At 46.5% G+C, this 21175-nt stretch overlaps 1 protein-coding gene across 1 annotated transcript in view; it reads right to left on the bottom strand.

Annotated features, from left to right (window-relative positions):
* LOC309889453 (E3 ubiquitin-protein ligase ARK2C-like) overlaps positions 1–20809 on the bottom strand; it is a gene marked incomplete at both ends in the record, with an annotated part of 125320 nt that extends 104511 nt beyond the window's left edge. The window contains one exon of the mRNA XM_082782311.1: positions 20729–20809. The remainder of the gene's footprint in view (positions 1–20728) is intronic.
* Positions 20810–21175: the final 366 nt, after the last annotated feature.

Below are 21175 nucleotides of genomic sequence, written 5' to 3'. Positions count from 1 at the left end.
CTGGAAAGAGGATGAGGAACCCACAGTGGATGAAGTGGCTAAACAACTCCGGCAGTACGAAGAAAGTCTCTCCTCTTCCTTACAGGCCTGCGTCTCAGCTGTGGAGAAACTTTCTGAAGAGTTCAACCAACCTGAAGAGAGAATCTATCTTCCTCCCCACCTGTACAAACTAGTGTCCACCAACCAAAAGAGAACACTGTGGAGAAACTTTCTGAAAAGGTACACCAACTTGAAGAGAGTTTATTTTCCTCCCCACCTGCACAAAGCAGGGTATCAGCTATCAGGGGTAAGCGTTCATCTGCACAAGGAAGACAATATGGTGGGTACTCACCCCATACCACCCTGTGATTTTACTTACGAGACCATGGAGAGGACATAAGAAAATGGGATGGAAAATCTACCGCGACCCTAGAGGCACGAGTACGTGAGTTGCAAAAGAAAACAATCGGGAAAAAGGGATTCTCTGAAAAGTTTGCTGCTCCAACTTCCAGCAGACAGTCCTTCAAACACAGAAACGAAGAAGATTCTGACCAGGATTAGGGGGGCCCTGCCTCCAGCCAGGGGGAGGAAAGGGACAATTGAGTTTATTGGACCGTGTGGATTCGATGGCCTGGCACGTGAGACGCACAGAAGTATAAGGCTTTAGTAGACACCGGTGCACAATGTACTGTAATGCCATCGAGCTATAAAGGGCCAGAGCCCATCAGTATTTATGGAGTGACAGGGGGATCTCAGCAGTTGACTGTATTGGAGTCTGAAGTGAGTCTGACTGGGAATGAGTGGCAAAAGCACCGCATTGTGACTGGCCCGGATGCTCTGTGCATCCTTGGCATAGACCATCTTAGAAGAGGATATTGCAAGGACCCAAAAGGGTTCCGGTGGGCTTTTGGTATAGCTGCCTTAGAGACAGAGGACATTAAACAGTTGTCTACCTTGCCTGGTCTCTCAGAGGACCCCTCTGTTGTGGGGTTGCTGAGGGTCGAAGAACAGCAAGTGCCAATCGCTACCACAACTGTGCACCGGCGGCAATATCGCACAAACCGAGACACTCTGATTCCCATCCATAAGCTAATTCGTCAATTGGAGAGCCAAGGAGTGATCAGCAAGACTCATTCACCTTTCAATAGTCCCATATGGCCAGTGCGAAAGTCTAATGGCGAGTGGAGACTAACAGTGGACTATCGTGGCCTGAACGAAGTGACGCCACCACTGAGTGCTGCAGTGCCGGATATGCTAGAACTCCTGTACAAACTTGAATCGAAGGCAGCCAAGTGGTACGCCACAATTGATATCGCTAATGCATTTTTCTCCATCCCTCTAGCAGCAGAGTGCAGGCCACAATTTGCCTTCACTTGGAGGGGAGTCCAATATACTTGGAATCGGCTGCCCCAGGGGTGGAAACACAGCCCTACCATTTGCCATGGACTGATCCAGTCTGCGATGGAGCAGGGGGAAGCTCCTGAACACCTTCAGTACATCGATGACATCATTGTGTGGGGTGACACAGCAGAGGAAGTTTTCGAGAAAGGGAAGAAAATAGTCCAAATCCTTCTGAAAGCCGGTTTTGCCATAAAACAAAATAAAGTCAAAGGACCTGCACGAGAGATCCAGTTTTTAGGAATAAAATGGCAAGATGGACGTCGTCAAATCCCAATGGATGTGATCAACAAAATAACAGCTATGTCTCCACCAACTAACAAAAAAGAAACACAGACTTTCCTAGGTGTTGTGGGGTTTTGGAGAACGCACATTCCAAATTACAGTCTGATTGTAAACCCGCTCTACCAAGTAACCCGTAAGAAGAATGAGTTTGAATGGGGCCCTGAGCAACGACAAGCCTTTGAACAAATCAAGCAGGACATAGTACATGCAGTAGCCCTTGGGCCAGTTCGAACAGGACCAGATGTAAAGAATGTGCTCTACACCGCAGCCGGGGAGAACGGCCCCACCTGGAGCCTCTGGCAGAAAGAACCTGGGGAAACTCGAGGTCGGCCCCTGGGGTTTTGGAGTCGGGGATACAGAGGATATGAGGCCCGCTATACTCCAACTGAAAAGGAGATATTGGCAGCATATGAAGGAGTTCGATCTGTGGAGGAATGGTTAAGTGAAATAGGACACGTGAATGTTGGGCAGTTAAGAGGCAATGGGCTAGTGAAGTACCGTACTCAACTCACATGAGTCTGGCAGGTACACAGCTGGCTGAGAGCCAATCAGGCTCAAGGACACGATGCCCTTGAGCGATTGGGAAAGTCCCTAAGGCGGGATGGTAGCTAAAAGAAGGAGGAACAAACTGAAAAGACAGGGAAATGTTAGCCAATCCTGAGCTTAGTTTTTGCAATATGTATGAGTTGATTATGTTCGAACTAGATAAAAGGCGACTGAACTATCCATTAAAATTGAAGTTCATTGTTCACTCATATTGAGCGTCTGTGTCTTCCTTCCGTCGACAACAAATTGGCTCCCGAACAGGGACCGGTCTGAACGGGATTTGGACACTGCTGGCAGTGATCCTGGGCCACGTGTTCGACGGAATAAGGGAGGATCCGGTCCTGCAACGCAGCCCAGGAGGTGGAAGGGACAAGAATCCCCGCACCCGCGTCGGGAAGGTGAAAGGGACGTGGAGTCCCCGCACCCGGGAGAGGATCCCGCCGGTCACGCGTCGCCAAGGTCTGAAAGGTGAAAGGGACAGGAGTCCCCGCACCCGCAGCTCGGAAGGTGGAAGGGAGTCCCCGCACTCGGAATGAGCCTATAAAGGGTCCCGCCGGAAAAGCGCCGCCGAGGTCTTTGCAAAGGCTGCAACTGTATATATAAAGGTATGAAAGACAAGCGGCGTATGATTTGCTCAAATGCTTTTTAGAAAAGCGGAGCATTTTAGATATAGATTGTAAAAAAGAATTACCAGGGTTATTAGCATATGCAGTAGCGCAGGGTTGTTTTACAAATCCCGATACAGTTTTTTGAACAAACAGAGTGGTGTAAATTTGGGGACAAATCGTTTGATGATGTTATTAATGATAGTAAGTCTGCTAAAAAAATTAATGAAGCCATGGAGAGCAGTGGCTAATGCATTAGCCATACATAAAGCTGAACAAAGAATTGCCGCTGCTGCAACAGAGCGGTTAGGACCACCAGGAAGGGTTAATAAGGTTAATCCACAGCAAATAAATATGGAAGGAACAGATTGCCCGTTGCCACCTTCCGTTAGAACTTTTACTATTACACAGGGAGTCTCAGGAAATTCAGAGGTGCCTGTGACAATGTCCTCTGTAGCAGAGGAGAAGCTTTCACTACCAGCAGCTCCAACCGCTCCAATAGAAAGTGAGGAAGGAGCAAGTGGAAGGACCAGTGCTAGCCTATTTCTATCGAATACAAATCCCTTCACAATGGGGGAGCAGGGGAGAGAAGGTCTATGGAGGCAAATAGCAAATGAGGCACTGCGTGAAGGGAATTATGAAACGGCAACACAGTTAACACAAGCTTTTCCGGTAGTATACTCGCCACCAGATGCACAGGGGAATGTGACGGTTAATATGACAAATTTAGACTGGAAACTATTAACTCAATTACGATCTACTGTAAATGATTCTGGTTTAAAGGGGGAACCTACTCGGCAAATATTAGATTATATTTGGGGAACTAATATATTGCTCCCCGGGGACATACGTAGTATAATGAAGCTGATCCTAACACAACATCAACAGCTTCTTTTTAATGCACATTGGCAAAGTGTTTGTCAAGAGGCAGTAGCTATGATAAGGGCACCTGGAGATCCGTTACATGGTGTCACGTTGGAGGAATTGATGGGACTCGGACCATATTATAGATTAGAAGCACAAGCGTTGCTGGGTCCAGACAAAGCTAAAGAATCAATGAGATTGGCTCGGAGAGCCTTGGACCAAATTAGAGAGCCAGGGGGGATACCATCCTATATGGGCATCAAGCAAGGAAGGGAGGAACCATTTGGGTTGTTTATTGATCGAGTAGCAAACGCAATACAAGCGGCTGGAGTACCTGATTATCTAAAGGGCACTATTCTAAAGCAGTGTGCAATTCAAAACAGCAACCCTTCAACTCGTAGTATATTAGCTACATTACCGGGAACTTGGACAATTGAGGAGGGTTTAGAAAGGATGGCTCAGGTACCCGTGGGTCCGCAGGCTATGTTGGTAGAAGTAATAAAACAGCTAGGGGATAGTATGAAAGAACAGGCACAGGTATTAAGAGAGACTGCGCAGCAAACGCAGAATCAAGCACTCGCTGCCCTTGCTCCTTTGCAAATGCCCGGAGGCCGAGGGTATTCACCGCGACCGCGTTGTTTTCGCTGTGGGATCATGGGACATATGAGACGAGAGTGCAAAACGAAATCAGTGTGGTGTCAGAACTGCCAATCCAATATGCATAACACAGCGACCTGTCGACATGGTGCGTCGGGAAACGGCTGGAGCAGCGGGAAGGACCGCCCCGCGACGACACAAAAAGCGGCATTTACGACAGTAGCCGGAACGGCTCTGTCACCAATGTCTGCAAAGAATCCCTTTACCTCCGACCAGCCACCAGAGGGAGCCTCGGCTTGGATTTGGCAACAGCAGTAGATGTAATGCTATTGGACTCTAAACCCACCAGGGTAAAGACAGGAGTTATGGGACCAGTTACTATTAATGGTGATCCTGTGGGAGCTTTATTGATCGGAAGATCGTCTGCTACCCTGAATGGATTACAAATATTGGTTGGACTTATAGATAAAGACTATTGTGGGGAAATACAGATTATGGTTTCTGCAATGTTTCCTCCAATGCATGTACCAAAGGATACAAAGATAGCTCAATTAATTCCGTTGCCACACTTGGCGGCATCTCTACCACCGATGGTCAATAAGGACCAAGGACTCAGAGCATTTGGCTCCACAGGAAAAGTAGCGTTATTAACGCTTGGCATGCAGCAGAGACCACGACAGAAAATCACAGTATGTTTAAAGGATGAGAAACTGCAAATTGAGGCATTGTTGGACACTGGCGCAGATGTGACAATAATCAGTGCGCAAACTTGGCCACCGCATTGGCCTACATTCGAATCCAGTACCACTGTAGCAGGAGTAGGAGGTATGACTATTGCTCGTCGATCACCAGTACTGCAATGGACAATAGGTGACAAAGTTGTAAAATGCAGTGTATCTGTCTTACCGTTGCCAGATGGAGTACAAGCACTGATAGGGAGAGACATTCTTGCTCAGATGGGAATGGTTCTTACGTCAGACCACCATTTATAGGTATGGCCATTGCTTGGACTTTCCCAATCCCACTAAAATGGAAAACTGATGAACCTGTGTGGGTTGAGCAGTGGCCGCTAAAACGGGAAAGTCTAATACATGCTCACGGACTAGTACAAGAGCAGTGTCAACAAGGGCACCTAAGACTGTCAACAAGCCCTTGGAACACTCCAATTTTTGTGATTCCCAAGAAATCGGGGAAATATCGTTTACTTCACGACCTGCGAGCGGTTAATAATCAAATGTGTGCCATGGGAGCACTGCAACCTTGTCTACCTAATCCTGCTATGATACCAGAGGGTTGGCATTTATTGATTGTGGATCTGAAAGACTGTTTTTTCACAATAGCCCTCCATGAAAATGACAAACAGAGGTTTGCCTTTACTCTCCCGGCAATAAATCGTGAAGGTCCGGATCAAAGATTTGAATGGACTGTATTACCCCAGGGAATGCGTAATTCACCTATGTTATGTCAGTTTTATGTTGACGCAGCTCTGCAACCGATTCGACGAAAATGGCCAGAGACAATAATCTATCATTACATGGATGATATTTTGTTAGCCCAGAAGGAACCGTTTTCTCTACAACAGAAAAATGACTTAACACTGACCTTAAAACAAATGGGACTCGTACTTGCACCGGAAAAGGTTCAGGAGACAAGTCCCTGGAAGTTTTTGGGTTGGAAAATTACAGATTCCACCATTCAGCCTCAAAAACTTACAATCCAATCAGACATCAAAACTCTTAATGATGTTCAAAAACTGCTGGGAGATTTACAATGGATCAGGCTAGTAGTCGGGATTCCGAATGAACTATTAAATCCCCTTCGGCCGTTATTAAAAGGAACTGATCCTGCTTCAAAAGTGACACTATCGGAAAAACAACAAGAAATATTACAACAAATCGCATCATTGATCACAACGAGTGTCACGCATCGACGTATATCTGACAGGCCACTCGATCTTACCATTCTATGTGGCTCACAATACCTGATGGGTGCCATAACACAGCAAAAAATAAAAACGGGGGAGAAGGGAGGAGAAACTGTGGTATTAGAGTGGATAGCTCCTCCGTTACAACCTCGACGAACAATTCAAGAAAAAATTGCAACATTAGCAGAATTAGTAAAGAAGGGGAGGAATCGAATATTGCAGGTGGATGGGGTTCCTCCAAATATGATCTGGTTACCCATGAAGCCAGGCGATTTGGAATGGTATATACAAAACTCTGAAGAGTTACAAGCTGCACTACTACAGGACGGCGCTACTATAGTAGCAAAAACGTTACAATCAACTGCTCTGACATGGATGGAAAACCAGGGATGGATAACTAAGCCAAAACGATCGTCTATCCCACTTAAGAATGCAGTGACAGTTTTCACTGACGCAGGAAAACGTTCTCGAACTGCTGCAGTGACTTGGAAGGATGAGCATGGTTGGAAACATCAAATTTTACAAGCCCAAGATAAAGACTCATTACAGACACTAGAACTTCTTGCAGTAGTATGGGCATTTATAAAATGGAAAGATATTCTGTTAAATGTGGTATCTGATTCCTTATATGTAGTAGGCATAGCAAATCGTATAGAAGACTCAGGCTTGAGAGACTTAAAAAATGAACGGCTGTCAGAATTAATAATCAGTCTACAGATCGCCATAGCTCAAAGAAGTGAACCGTACGCAGTAATACACATAAGGAGTCATCAGTGGGAAGAAGGCCTGGGAGAAGGCAACGCTCGAGCGGACCGACTAGTCGCCGCAACAGCTACTGAAGCACCACTGTCACCCTTTTGCAGAGCTCGAGAGGCTCATGCTATTTTTCACCAGAACGCTAAGGGACTTGCGCGGGCTTACAAACTGTCTAGAGCTGATGCGCAGGCGATAGTAAAAGCTTGCCCAATGTGTAGTCATTACAATTCGGGAGTGGGAATCGGAATCGGAACAAACCCGAGAGGGATTAAAACCAACGAAGTGTGGCAAATGGACATGACTCATGTCACAGCATTTGGCAGATTGAGATATCTGCATGTAACGATAGACACTTATAGTCACATGATTTGGGCTACACCGCAGCCTGGGGAAAAAGTTCGGGATGTATGACGTCATCTTGCCAGTTGTTTTGCAGTAATGGGAGTACCACAAACTATAAAGACAGATAATGGTCCAGCCTATGTTAGTGGGCCACTTAAGCGATTTATGGAACTGTGGGACATTAAGCATATAACTGGTATTCCACATTCACCAACTGGTCAAGCTATAGTAGAAAGGGCTAATGGAACAGTTAAGCAGTACTTGGAAAAGTTTAAAGACATTACAGATGTTAGAGAGAGGGTGGATAAAACTTTATTTGTTCTCAATCATTTGTGTGTATTTGGAGATGATGAGGAACCACCCGCGGCACGTCATTACATTAAGTCTGAAAATGATAATAAATGTATTATGAGAGTACTGTACCGAGATATGAAAACGGGACAATGGTTGGGGCCTGCTGACGTGATTTATATGGGGCGAGGTTATGTGTGTATCTCTTTCCCTACAGGGCCAACCTGGGTGCCTAGTCGATGTGTTAAACCAGCCATTGAAGAAAAGTCATCAAGTACGGATAACAGCAACCATGGCTGATCTAACAGCGCAAGGGATTCTGGTTGCGTTATCTTTGACAATGACGATTGGATGTAATAGTGCCATCCTAAGCAAAATCGATCCTCAAACCAATATGTGGGTCACTTGGGCAATCCACGAACAGTTGAAATGGTTAAGGGATCAAACGCAAAAAATTGTAGTACAAAATAGTTGGTTTGAAGGTTGGCTTAAATCTGTTTTTGGGAACATGGGTGGATGGGTTTTGTTAGTTAAAGAGGGACTTCGCTTTCTACTTATAATTGTATTGATTGTGGTTGCTGCACGTGTGGTCTTTGGCTGCCTAGCTGAGAGACTAGAGCAACTCACAGAGAGGGTGTTTGTAGGGCAAAATAAAAACGGGGGAATTGTGGAGGAATGGTTAAGTGAAATAGGACACGTGAATGTTGGGCAGTTAAGAGGCAATGGGCTAGTGAAGTACCGTACTCAACTCACATGAGTCTGGCAGGTACGCAGCTGGCTGAGAGCCAATCAGGCTCAAGGACACGATGCCCTTGAGCGATTGGGAAAGTCCCTAAGGCGGGATGGTAGCTAAAAGGAGGAACAAACTGAAAAGACAGGGAAATGTTAGCCAATCCTGAGCTTAGTTTTTGCAATATGTATGAGTTGATTATGTTCGAACTAGATAAAAGGCGACTGAGCTATCCATTAAAGTTGAAGTTCATTGTTCACTCATATTGAGCGTCTGTGTCTTCCTTCCGTCGACAACATCGATCTGCTTCGGAGGTGGTCGGTACTGAAGCACAGCTCCTCCTAGCACCCCGATTGCCGGTACTAGGCTGGATGTTCAAAGGAAGGGTCCCCTGTACGCATCATGCAACTGATGCTACATGGAGCAAGTGGGTTGCACTGATTACTCAGCGGGCTCGAATAGGAAACCCCAGTCGCCCAGCAATCTTGGAAGTGATTATGGACTGGCCAGAAGGCAAATACTTTGGGATATCATCAGAGGAGGAGGTGGGTCGTGCTGAAGAAGCCCCACTGTACAACCAGTTACCAGAGAATGAGAAGAAATATGCCCTGTTCACTGATGGGTCCTGTCGTATTGTGGGGAAGCATCGGAGATGGAAGGCTGCTGTATGGAGTCCTACACGACGAGTTGCAGAAGCTGCTGAGGGAGAAGGTGACTCGAGTCAGTTTGTAGAAGTGAAGGCCTGTTGGGAATTGGCACAAAGGGCGTGGACATGAGTCCGTGGAACAGTTGTTCGATCTGAGCTTGCTTTAAGCAACCAGGAGTAGGCCTTAGCAAATCTCATGGCCTGCTGTAGCTGAGCAAACCAAGCTACCAGGGCAACTATGAGAAGTTCCCACGACAGTGTTCCCACATCGTCCAACTGAGGAATTCAGAAAAATATTGTTACCAGTAGCTGGCTTCAAGGACAAGGTCTACGTGACTGCTAATCACAAGGGGGTTGTTTTCTTGCAGGTGGGGTTGTTTTCTTGTAGTTGTTTGTCTGAGTGCTTTTGACCAATAATCTTGTGTGAAACACTGTCCGCCCCTGTTAAGTTCACTATAAAAGTTAGGCTATTTGGGCAATAAAATGGAGCATGATCTGACTCTGCTGGTGTCTGTCGTGCTTTTGGCTGTGCTTCCTGCAACAAATGGTGCGTTCTGCAACAAATGGCGCCCGAACAGGCTGAGACCTGAACAGGAGAGACCCGAACAGGCTGACACCAGCGGCACCGGGACATCCCGAGACATCGGAGCGGCGCCGGGACATCAGAGCGGCACCGGGAGACCCGAGGCACACGGAATGCCTACCACCGCACGGAGAGAGCACTGACTGACGCTGCAGGGCTACGGCCAACTACGAGTGACAAGGACGGACCTGGCAGAGGCCGGAACACCTGAGAGACATTGAGAAACTCCGAGCACCGACCCGGACAAAGGACCTGCGGTGAGACGCGGGGAAGGGAAACCGCGGTGCAGTGCGGGACATCCGAGATCAAGTTTCTGCGGGAGACCAGGGGCGTTGGTGGACAACGGCAGCCGAAGCAGTACGCGATTTAGGGAAAGATCTTATACGGGCACACCAGCAAGCCTTTGCAGCTCTAGCCCCGCTGCGGACTCGCCGTAACTGTCGAGCACGACAGGTGGAGGCAGCGCTGGCTGTGCTGCTTCACTCCAGCATTCTTTCTGTAATCTGGCTGTACTGTGTCACTCTAGCATTCACATTCCTTTTATAAGAGGTTTATCTTGCAATGCAAAAAAGACTATTCGTCCCCATATCGGTGTTATAACTATGTTTCTGGACAAGATTCCGTGGGGTTGCCACATTCTACGGATTACTAATGACGATTTACCTTTATGGCGGGGCAGGAGTGCAGAGACGCAGATTACACTGCCAAATGACCACCGGCAGGCTCTTTCACAAATAGCGTCTAAGGTTGCAGCCGGCACTGCCTGCAGCCGTATAGCAGACGTTACACTCTCTTTCCTAACTAGTAATCATGTGTCTCATCCATTTGTGGTGAATGGTCAGTGGCAAAAAGAAAAGGGGGAGAGTAAGGGGCGACAAAGACAGAAACGGTACCAGGAGGATGCCACTGACACTAACAGCATGGGTAATAGGAGTGGTATAAGTGACACACTCTGCCTGCTGTTCGCCCCCACCTGCCTGTGCACTGCTGAGCTGTGTCATATGAGAACATGCCAGGTAAATAAAATCAGCTGTGGTCCTCAGTCAACCCAGTGTATCCCACTGTCCTGGAAATGTGATGGTGAAAAAGACTGTGACAGAGATCCTGATTGCAAGGATGGAAGTGATGAAATTAACTGCCCTTCTCGGACCTGCAGGCCAGACCAGTTCAGATGTGAAGATGGGAACTGTGTCCATAGGAGTAGGCAGTGCAGTGGTGTGAGAGACTGTCTGGATGACACTGATGAAGCAAACTGTAACGCTATTCAGTGCTCTGGACCTGGCATCGGGTACAAAAATACAAATAACACCTGTGATTACAATGACACTGCTAAGCAGGGTTTAGGGGTTTATGGCACGGAGACAAGGGGTAACAACTACAGTGTTTGGAACAATTGTACAGCTTTGGCCTTACCTCCTGATGTTTCTCTGATTTGTGGGGATAGGGCCTGGCAAGGTATCCCTGCAAATGCTATCAGATGTCCATGATACTTAGATAAACTCATTGTATTTGCTTCTAGCTTGTTACAGTTGCATGAGATCACCAGACATAAATGGGCATTGCTTGCACCGGATAGCAATGATAATGTTGAATTGTATGGGGTTGCAGCTAGAGCGGCATTGGCAATTTTAGTGCCTGGAGTGGCACCTCCGGCCGCACATAACAACTTAGAAAAATTGGTATGCTGGGCCGAGAAGCAAGCCTATGCCACGGCAGAGATACTTGAGGAGACATTCTGCTTGGCTGCGGGGATCGGCTGCGGCGTGGACACCCCTAGGTGCACCCTGAGCGTCTTGCTCGGAGGGGACTCCACTCTCAGCTGCTCACCGCAGGAGCAGACAAAGATCTCCTGAAGCTGCAGACAAACAGTATGTTTTCGGCTGCTGGAGGGATACTAACTGGAGTGTTAATAATTGTATGTGTTATTCTTAAATGTCCAGGTATTTTGTGTTGAAAGTATTTGTGTAAGGGTAAGGTTTTAAAACAAAGTGTTGCTTATCATTCTAAATTATATTCTTGTGGTATGATTGACATTGTGGTATGATTGAGATTGAGATGTGCCAGAGGCCTCTGTGTGTGCGATTGTGCTGTGTACTGTGTGAGTGAGAGCGCGCTTTTGCCATAGTGCAGGAAGGAAGGTTGCCATAGTGCAGGATATTGCCATAGTGCAGGAAGGAAGGTTCCCGGGATATTGCCATAGTGCAGGATATTGCCATAGTGCAGGAAGGAAGGTTCCCAGGATATTGCCATAGTGCAGGATATTGCCATAGTGCAGGTTATTGCCATAGTGCAGGTTATTGCCATAGTGCAGGAAGGAAGGTTGCCACAGTGCAGGATATTGCCATAGTGCAGGAAGGAAGGTTCCCGGGATATTGCCATAGTGCAGGATATTGCCATAGTGCAGGAAGGAAGGTTCCCAGGATATTGCCATAGTGCAGGATATTGCCATAGTGCAGGCTGAAATCATAGGAAATTAGTGCCGGCAGGAATCATAGGAAAATGGAGAACGAAGTAGCCTTAGATTTATTACAGCGCTTTTTAGAAAAACGGGGAGTAGACTGCAAACAACTAGCGGGACTAGTTGCGATCGGTCGAGCAAAATCATGTTTCACAAGTACGGAGTCATTGCATGTTTCACAAGTACGGAGTCATTGTTTGAAGTAGCCACTTGGAGAAATTTAAGGGAATGCACTGTTTAAACCTTTGTGATCATAATGAGTCAATTCACAAATTCATTACTTTCCTGAAAGAGCACAGGAGAAAGATTCAATATGGTATCAATCCTTTCAATCAATGGTTCACTGATTTGTTTGAAACAATGCATAGATGGTTACTGGGATTAGTCAAAGAGGGATTAAGGATTCTGTTTGCTGTGGTGTCAATCATCATTGCACGTGGTATTGTGATAAATGTGGTTAAAGGGTTACTTGCAAAAATGTTATAGGGATTTTGAAGCGGTGCCGGAAACAGGTACCCAGTGGATCCCTGCAAAGTGGACTAAAGCAGCCATAGACTCGGCACATGCCGAAGACGACCATGAAGAGGTTACTGATACTCATTCTCACAATGATGTGGGCTGCGACACCTCAAGGACTGCCAAGGACAGCCTTCGATCCTAAGGAGAATGTCTGGGTATCGCTGGCTAGGGAACTGAATACCACGACCTTCTGTACAAGTCTAGCCAGCCTTAGCACACCTTCTGTTACATACCTTGTCGGGTTACCATTAAGTGATTAGGTTTAAGGTGTGTTAATATTAAGTGAGTAGGTTTAAGTTGTGTTACCATTAAGTGATTACAGTAATTGTAGTGTTATTAGGTTTAAGTTGTGTTATGTCATGTATTCGACATCTGATGGAAAAAACCTTCGGCCAAGTACTGCTCGTACAAAAAGAAAAAGGGGGAATTGTTGGGAATTGGCACAAAGGGCGTGGACATGAGTCCGTGGAACAGTTGTTCGATCTGAGCTTGCTTTAAGCAACCAGGAGTAGGCCTTAGCAAATCTCATGGCCTGCTGTAGCTGAGCAAACCAAGCTACCAGGGCAACTATGAGAAGTTCCCACGACAGTGTTCCCACATCGTCCAACTGAGGAATTCAGAAAAATATTTTTACCAGTAGCTGGCTTCAAGGACAAGGTCTACGTGACTGCTAATCACAAGGGGGTTGTTTTCTTGCAGGTGGGGTTGTTTTCTTGTAGTTGTTTGTCTGAGTGCTTTTGACCAATAATCTTGTGTGAAACACTGTCCGCCCCTGTTAAGTTCACTATAAAAGTTAGGCTATTCGGGCAATAAAATGGAGCATGATCTGACTCTGCTGGTGTCTGTCGTGCTTTCGGCCGTGCTTCCTGCAACAAATGGTGCATCCTGCAACAAAGGCCATTCAGCTGGCTTTAGATATTGCTGAACGAGAAAAATGGCCAGTTCTCTATCTCTACACCGATTCATGCATGGTAGCAAATGCCCTGTGGGGATGGTTACAGCAATGGAAGCAAAACAACTGGCAGCGTAGGGGCAAACCCATCTGGGCTGCTCCATTGTGGCAAGATATTGCTGCTTGGGTAGAGAACCTGGCTGTGAAAGTACGCCACGTAGATGCTCATGTGCCCAAGAATCGGGCTACTGAAGAACATCAAAACAACCAGCAGGTGGATCAGGCTGCTAAGACTGAAGTAGCTCAGGTGGACCTGGATTGGCAGCATAAAGGTGAATTATTTATAGCCTGATGGGCCCATGACACCTCAGGCCATCAAGGTAGAGATGCAACATACAGATGGGCTCGTGATCGAGGGGTGGACCTGACCATGGACGCTATAGCACAGGTTATTCATGACTGTGAAACATGTGCTGCAATCAAGCAAGCCAAACGGTCAAAGCCTCTTTGGTATGGAGGACGATGGCTGAAATATAAATATGGAGAGGCCTGGCAGATTGATTACATCACACTCCCTCAAACTCGCAATGGCAAGCGCCATGTACTTACAATGGTGGAAGCAACCACCGGATGGCTGGAAACATATCCTGTGCCTCATGCCACCGCCCGGAACACTATCCTGGGCCTCCAAAAGCAAGTCCTATGGCGACATGGCACCCCAGAAAGAATAGAGTCAGACAATGGGACTCACTTCCGAAACAACCTTATAGACACTTGGGCCAAAGAACATGGTATTGAGTGGGTGTATCACATCCCCTATCATGCACCAGCCTCCGGGAAAGTTGAACGATACAATGGACTGTTAAAGACTACATTGAAAGCAATGGGCGCTGGGACATTCAAAAATTGGGATACGCATTTGGCAAAGGCCACCTGGTTAGTCAATACTAGGGGATCGGCCAACCGAGCTGGGCCTGCCCAATCAAACCTGTCACGTACTGTAGAAGGGGATAAAGTTCCTGTAGTGCATGTAAGAAATATGCTGGGTGAAACAGTCTGGGCTACTCCTGCCTCAGGAAAAGGCAAACCCATTCGTGGAATTGTTTTTGCTCAGGGACCTGGATACACTTGGTGGGTGATGCAAAAGAACGGAGAGGTCCGGTGTGTACCTCAAGGAGATTTAATACTGGGTGAGAATAGCCCATGAACTGAATTGTACCATGTTAATTACTATATAATACTGTATGTTATCACTACCATGACTACTATACACCCTAGATGAAAATGGTGACTAATTAGAATGTATGGGAAAGAGTGTAACCTGAGCATGACATAAATGGTATGGAATAAGGGGTGGATAGATGTCCTGGTTTCTGTTAGGACAGAGTTAATTTTCTTCCTAGTAGCTGGTGGAATGCTGTGTTTTGGCTTAGGATGAGAAGAGTGCTGATAACACCCCGATGTTTTAATTGTTGCAGAGCAGTGCTTATACTAAGCCAAGGACGTTTCAGCTTCTTGCTCTGTCCTGCCAACGGGCAGGCTGGGGGTGCAGCAGGAGCTGGGAGGGGACAGACCCAGGACAGCTGACCCAAACTGGCCAAAGGGGTATTCCATACCATCTGACGTCATGCTAAACAATATATAGGGGTGGCTAGCCGGGGGAGGGGGCCGGACTGGGCATCGGTCAGCGGGTGGTGAGCAATTGCATTGTGCATCACTTGTTTATACACATTATTATTAGTAGTACTATTATCATTATTGTACTATTATTTTTATTGTTATTATTACTATTGTTATTATTATTTTCCTTTCTTATTAAACTGTCTTTATCTCAACCCATGGGCTTCACTTTCCCATTTCTCTCCCCTGTCCCAGAGAGGGAGGGGGGAGGGTGAGCGAACAGCTGTGTGGTGTTTAGCTGCCAGCCGGGTTAAACTACGACACCAAGGAACTTTGAAATGTGATTTCTGATCATGCAAGAACAAATTTGGTTGCTCAAATACATACAGAAAGAATATTAACCTGGCCAAAAGAACTGCATTTTAAAATTCAAGCTAGCAACTACAGAACTGCTTCTGCACCCTTCACCCTTTTAGTTAGGGGAGCCCAACACAGAGCTAAAGGGTGACCCAAATGAACTAGGGATTTTTTTCTCGCATGTGTCCTACCCAGGAACATCATCTACTCACAGCCCCCTAAGGGAATGTAAGGACGTCAGTACTTGACACCCCTTTTCGCTGGTCTATCAGACAAAAAAGCTATATTTCATCCACATGTTGTGACCTTGCTGAGAGTCTAAATCCAAAAGGAAGCCTTTTATTATTATGCAGGATCTTGCTTTGACTACGCAAACCATGCCGGACCTCTCTTCACTCAAGGTGCAGTAACTTTATAAAAATACCAAGCTACAGCAACCCAAATTCTGATAGTCATGGAACCACAGGACAGTTTCTGTACAAAGGGTCTGGTCCGATGGTCTCTGCTCCCAGCTCCTGTCCACTCAGAGCAGGAACCATAAGATCGCTCTGGCCACAGCCTGGCCCTGTCAGACTTCTGGCATGTCTGCAGACAGATCCCACAACCCCTCAGCACCCCCATTCCTGTGTTTGCGACCAGGTGCCAGTTGGACTCCACACTATGAGCATAACCTGAAGCAGCTGAGCAGACTGCCACCACCCACCTCACCACCTGCCTACCCAGTCCATCTCCCACCAAGCTGACTACCAGAAGGGTACACATGCCTTTGTCAGAGGTGTCAATGGTCCAGGGATACCATACCTGCTACTCAGATGTGACTTGCCCTTTATAAATGCACAACGGTTGTTTCCAACCACATCTGCACCCCTCACGTGCCTGCAAATGGCCTCCAGGAGGATTGCACCACAATGCTGCTGGGCAGCAGGGTGAGGCCAACCAGCCTGGAGCTCCCCGGATCTTCCTCCTTGCCCTTCCTGACCAAGGGAGTAGCATTTGCCTTGCTCCAGTCCTCGGCAACCTCCCCCAAACACCATGAGTTTTCACAGATTGTAGAGATGATATCAAGGATATCTAGCAGCCTTCTCAGCACCTCCAGATGCCACGGACTCAAGTCTGCCTTACTGGCTTATGTGATATTCCTAGCTTCATCTACAATAATTCTAATGTTACTGTATGTATAAAAAACTGTACATTTATCTCGGGGGAAGAAGGTTTGTCGTGATTCAAACAGACTTTGCTGTAGGGAAAAATGCAGACTGGGGGGGTAAAATATCTATGCCAAGGAAAGTCACACCTCAAAGAAGAAAAAAAACATGATTTAGCTCTATTCAAGAGATGTATAGGTCATAAAGAGAAATAGACTGTACTGAAAAACTCTCATCCTTTCTTGTCACTCTCTTTTCTTGCAACGGTATTAGAAAAGCCAATTTCAAGGTAACATAAGCAAAAGAACAGTTTCCTTCTTAAATGAGAACAACATAGCACTGAAAAATAAGCTGTGGTGCTTACAGATACAGATGGATACTTAATTAGACATTGCTCAGAAATGTCATTCTTCTTTTCAGATGCACAGATATTGATTTAAAAAAGCAATCCTATAAAAACTTCTAGGCTAGCTTTTTTTTCAACAAATTATTTTATTTTTCAGCCACACATAGAAAGTACCAGTATGTGGAAACTTTTCAATATCTACCTGCACATGAGAAATACTTTCAAGTCACAGACTCATTTGTAAAGGCACAGAATTTGCTCCCTTTGAAAACTGCACTTTTGTGAAGAAAGTCAGAAGGATTCCAAAGGTCAGATCAGCAGAGACAGGGTTGGATATTAGGAAGAACTTCTTTACCAAAAGGGTTGTTAGGCATTGGAATGGGCTGCCCAGGGAAGTAGTTGAGTCACCAACCCTGGAGGTCTTTAAAAGACGTTTAGATGTAGAGCTTAGTGATATGGTTCAGTGGAGGACTTGTTAGTGTATGTCAGTATGTCAGAGGTTGGACTAGGTGATACTGGAGATCTTTTCCAACCTAGATGATTCTGTGATTCTGGAGAGAATACTGAGTGTTTCCTTCACAGCACGGTTTGCTCTGAGACTTCTGAAGATAAAAAATGATTAAAAAGCAAAAAATGAGATTTAAACAGAGGTATTAGTAGTTGCTGAAGAACAACTATCATGGAATTTATGCTATTAATATATTTTACTGCACAAATAATTGTATCAAAGACAGTGTGCATGCTCTTTATCAATCAGTAACTGGCCACATAAGCATCCTTCATAACAATTTTTGTTTTGCTTTTAGCAAAGCAAATGTCCTTTAGAATTGTAAATCCTGCCACATCAGTAGGAAATGAGTTTCACCCAAACAAATGATAAGGCCTGACCTACTTAATAAACATCATGATAGCCTCATCTTCATTGTACATGATCTTTTTGGCATTATTGAACTTACTCATGATGAGACAGGGAACAAGACAAAGGATGGTGATTCCTGTAGGTCTTAGCTAGCACAATTGTATGTTAATGACCCCAAAAATAAGGGAATAAAAGACCGTATGCATAGATAACGGAACCAGCAAGAACTGGCTTGACTGCTGAAGTCTGTCAAAGACAGAAAAGGCCAGAAGATAAGCAGCAAGGAAGACTTCTGGCCTTCAACAAAAGACCATCATAGTATGCTGCAGGACCACTCAAGGACTCCAGTACGCATGCAAATAGCAGAGGGAACATACGTTAATTAATCTTCGGAGTCTTGATGAATATACAAGAGACTTACAGGAAATGAAATGAATATGTATTTGTCCTGCTAATATAAGCACGCTGCCAGTAACCGTTGGTGCTCAAGTTAGTTGGAGCTATCCCCCTTGCGCCCGGCATGTGTGCGTGTGTGCAGCGCTGAATAAATGCTGATTTATAACCCTTCCCAAGTTATAGAGTCTGATTTCCACAAGTCAATTTGGCAAGCCAGGCAGGAGACACTCTGCTTGGCTAGGGGATTGACTGTGGAGCGGACGCCCCCAGGCGCTCCCCAAGTATTTTCCTCGGAAGAGCCTCTACTCCCAGCCACTCACTGTGGGAGTAGACAACGACCTCCTGAAGCTATGGACAAACGGTATGTTTAACAAAGGGGGCCAGGAACTCGTAGGGGACACCCAAGCTTGGCCGGGGCTGTTGGTAAACCGCACAGAGATGTCTGACGTACAGCATAGTTTCCCTATGGGGGGAAGGTACCTCACAGGCTGACCGACAGAGCAGTCAAGGGGATTTGCTGACCAAGAGAGCGGCCGCTAGCAATCAAGGGAGTAGATCGAGCAAATCCGAGGTTACCACTGCATCCCAGTATTGGGAGCCAGGACAGATCTGCAGAACTGCTAATGACTAGGAGAATGACTATGAGCAGAAGAAGGGTAAGCAGGCCCCTCACAATTGTGACAAGGTTACCTGGGTAATATTTGCAGCTGCTGGAGGGATATTAACTGGAGTGGTAATAATTGTGTCTTATTTGTAACTGTCTGGGTATCTCGTTGTACTGGTTTCTGTTAGAACAGAGTTATTTTTCTTCCTAGTAGCTGGTGGAATGCTGTGTTTTGGCTTAGGATGAGAAGAGTGCTGATAACACCCTGATGTTTTAATTGTTGCAGAGCAGTGCTTATACCAAGCCAAGGACATCTCAGCCTTTCGCTCTGTCCTGCCAACAGGCAGGCTGGGGGTGCAGTAAGAGCTGGGAGGGGACAGACCCAGGACAGCTGACCCAAACTAGCCAAAGGGGCATTCCATACCATCTGACGTCATGCTAAACAATATATAGGGGTGGCTAGCCGGGGGGAGGGGGCTGGACTGCTCGGGGTTAGGCTGGGCATCGGTCAGCGGGTGGTGAGCAATTGCATTGTGCATCACTTGTTTGTACATATTATTATTACTTTCCTATTATCACCATTGTATTATTATTATTATTATTATTATTATTATTATTATTATTTTGTTATTATTATTTTCCTGTCTTATTAAACTGTCTTTATCTCAACTCACGGGCTTCACTTTCCATTTCTCTCCCCCGTCCCAGAGAGGGAGGGGGGAGGGTGAGCGAACGGCTGCGTGATATTTAGCTGCCAGCCGGGTTAAACCACGACAGTCTTTTTGGCGCCCAACGTGGGGCTCGAATGGTTGAGATAACGGCAGATCTGCCCAGAGTGTGTTAAACTAAAATTGGTATAAGTATTAGACCTGCTTAATAGTCACTTGTCATAATGCTGATTGCTTTAATCTCAACTCTGCTGCGCCTGTTTTCTAAATTGAGTATTATAGTACATTATTTTCCGTATTTGCTCTCTGTCATGTTGTTTATACTCTCCGGGCCCTGGTTTCAGATCATTATGGTACTGAGTGTTTTAGCAATGGCTTATGAGACGATGAGATATCTGGTCATGACTCTAACTTGGTATTTGTACTCAGTAACATCGTCGACTCTGTATTTTGGAAACTGGATCTTGGAAACTACTAGCAATTATACCAATTGTTTTTTTCCATTAGGGAGTCAATCTGTGGAGGGGAAAGGGGAAGATATTTTTTCTTACTTGATCACTCTCCCTTTCTCCTTCACCACCCCTGTATCCTCCTGGATCACTCTACCTTCCTCCTTCACCACCCTCTTATCCTCCGAGCTTGTTACAATAGCTCTCCAAGATATTGAATATCCTTGGGATACTCAGACCAGCATAGTCTTGTTGTTCTGCCTCCTGAATGCACTTCAGATTCTGCTTAAAGTTAAACAACTATGTAGGAAGCTCATCCGGAGATCTGCCTGGAGGCAGGATAGTTGTGGGTGGCAGGGAGTATGGGAGGATATGGGCAGGCATCTAGAGCAGTTGGCACCCCCAATGTTTTGGAAATTCACCCCTGAACAACTGCAAAATACTCAAAAACTGGCAGAATGCTTGAAAAAAAGGTGTCATGATTCTGGCAGTTCCAAAGTAACACAAATCATTGTAACATGCTGGGGCCTGGCTCATGCCTATCGAGCTGCCATTGATACTGCTATCAACTTAGTGACAGACCCTGCGGCCACTCCAAGTCCCGTGACAGATCCAACGGCCACTGTGACCCCTACGGTGGACTCTGCAGCCGCTCCAGTCCCAGCTCCTGCAGCCGCTCCAGTTCCAGCTCCTGCAGCCGCTCCAGTCCCAGCTCCTGCAGCCGCTCCAGTTCCAGCTCCTGCAGCCGCTCCAGTCCCAGCTCCTGCAGCCGCTCCAGTTCCAGCTCCTGCAGCCGCTCCAGTTCCAGCTCCTGCAGCTGCTCCAGTCCCAGCTCCTGCGGTCGCTACTCCAGTCCCAGCTCCTGCAACTGCTCCAGCTCCAGTTCCTGCAGCCGCTCCAGCTCCGGTTCCTGCAGCTGGTCCAGCTCCTGCAGCCGCTCCAGCTCCTGCAGCCGCTCCAGCTCCTGTGGCTGGGTCAGAGAAACGAGCTGTAGCAGTGCAAGTTGACCCTGCAGAGGGTATTCCAACCTCTGTGGCAGACCCTGTAACGGGGTCAGAGAAACGAGCAGTAGCAGTGCAAGTTGACCCTGCAGAAGGTATTCCAACCTCTGTGGCAGACCCTGTAACAAGGTCAGAGAAATGAGCAATAGTAGTGCAAGCTGCCCCTGTGGAGAAGGTGAAAAAATGGTATAGAGATTCAGGTCGTTTAGAACGCAGAGAGTCTTCTGCCAAATCTAGGTATAGAGACGACGGAGACGACGACGACGCTGGGCCATCAAGGATTCAGGAGGAGGAAGATGAGGATGCCGAAAAATC

The sequence above is a fragment of the Aythya marila genome (genome assembly GCF_965140915.1).
Source record: "Aythya marila genome assembly, chromosome: W".
NCBI classification, from domain to species: domain Eukaryota; kingdom Metazoa; phylum Chordata; class Aves; order Anseriformes; family Anatidae; genus Aythya; species Aythya marila.
This window is presented reverse-complemented; position numbering and strand designations above follow the sequence as displayed.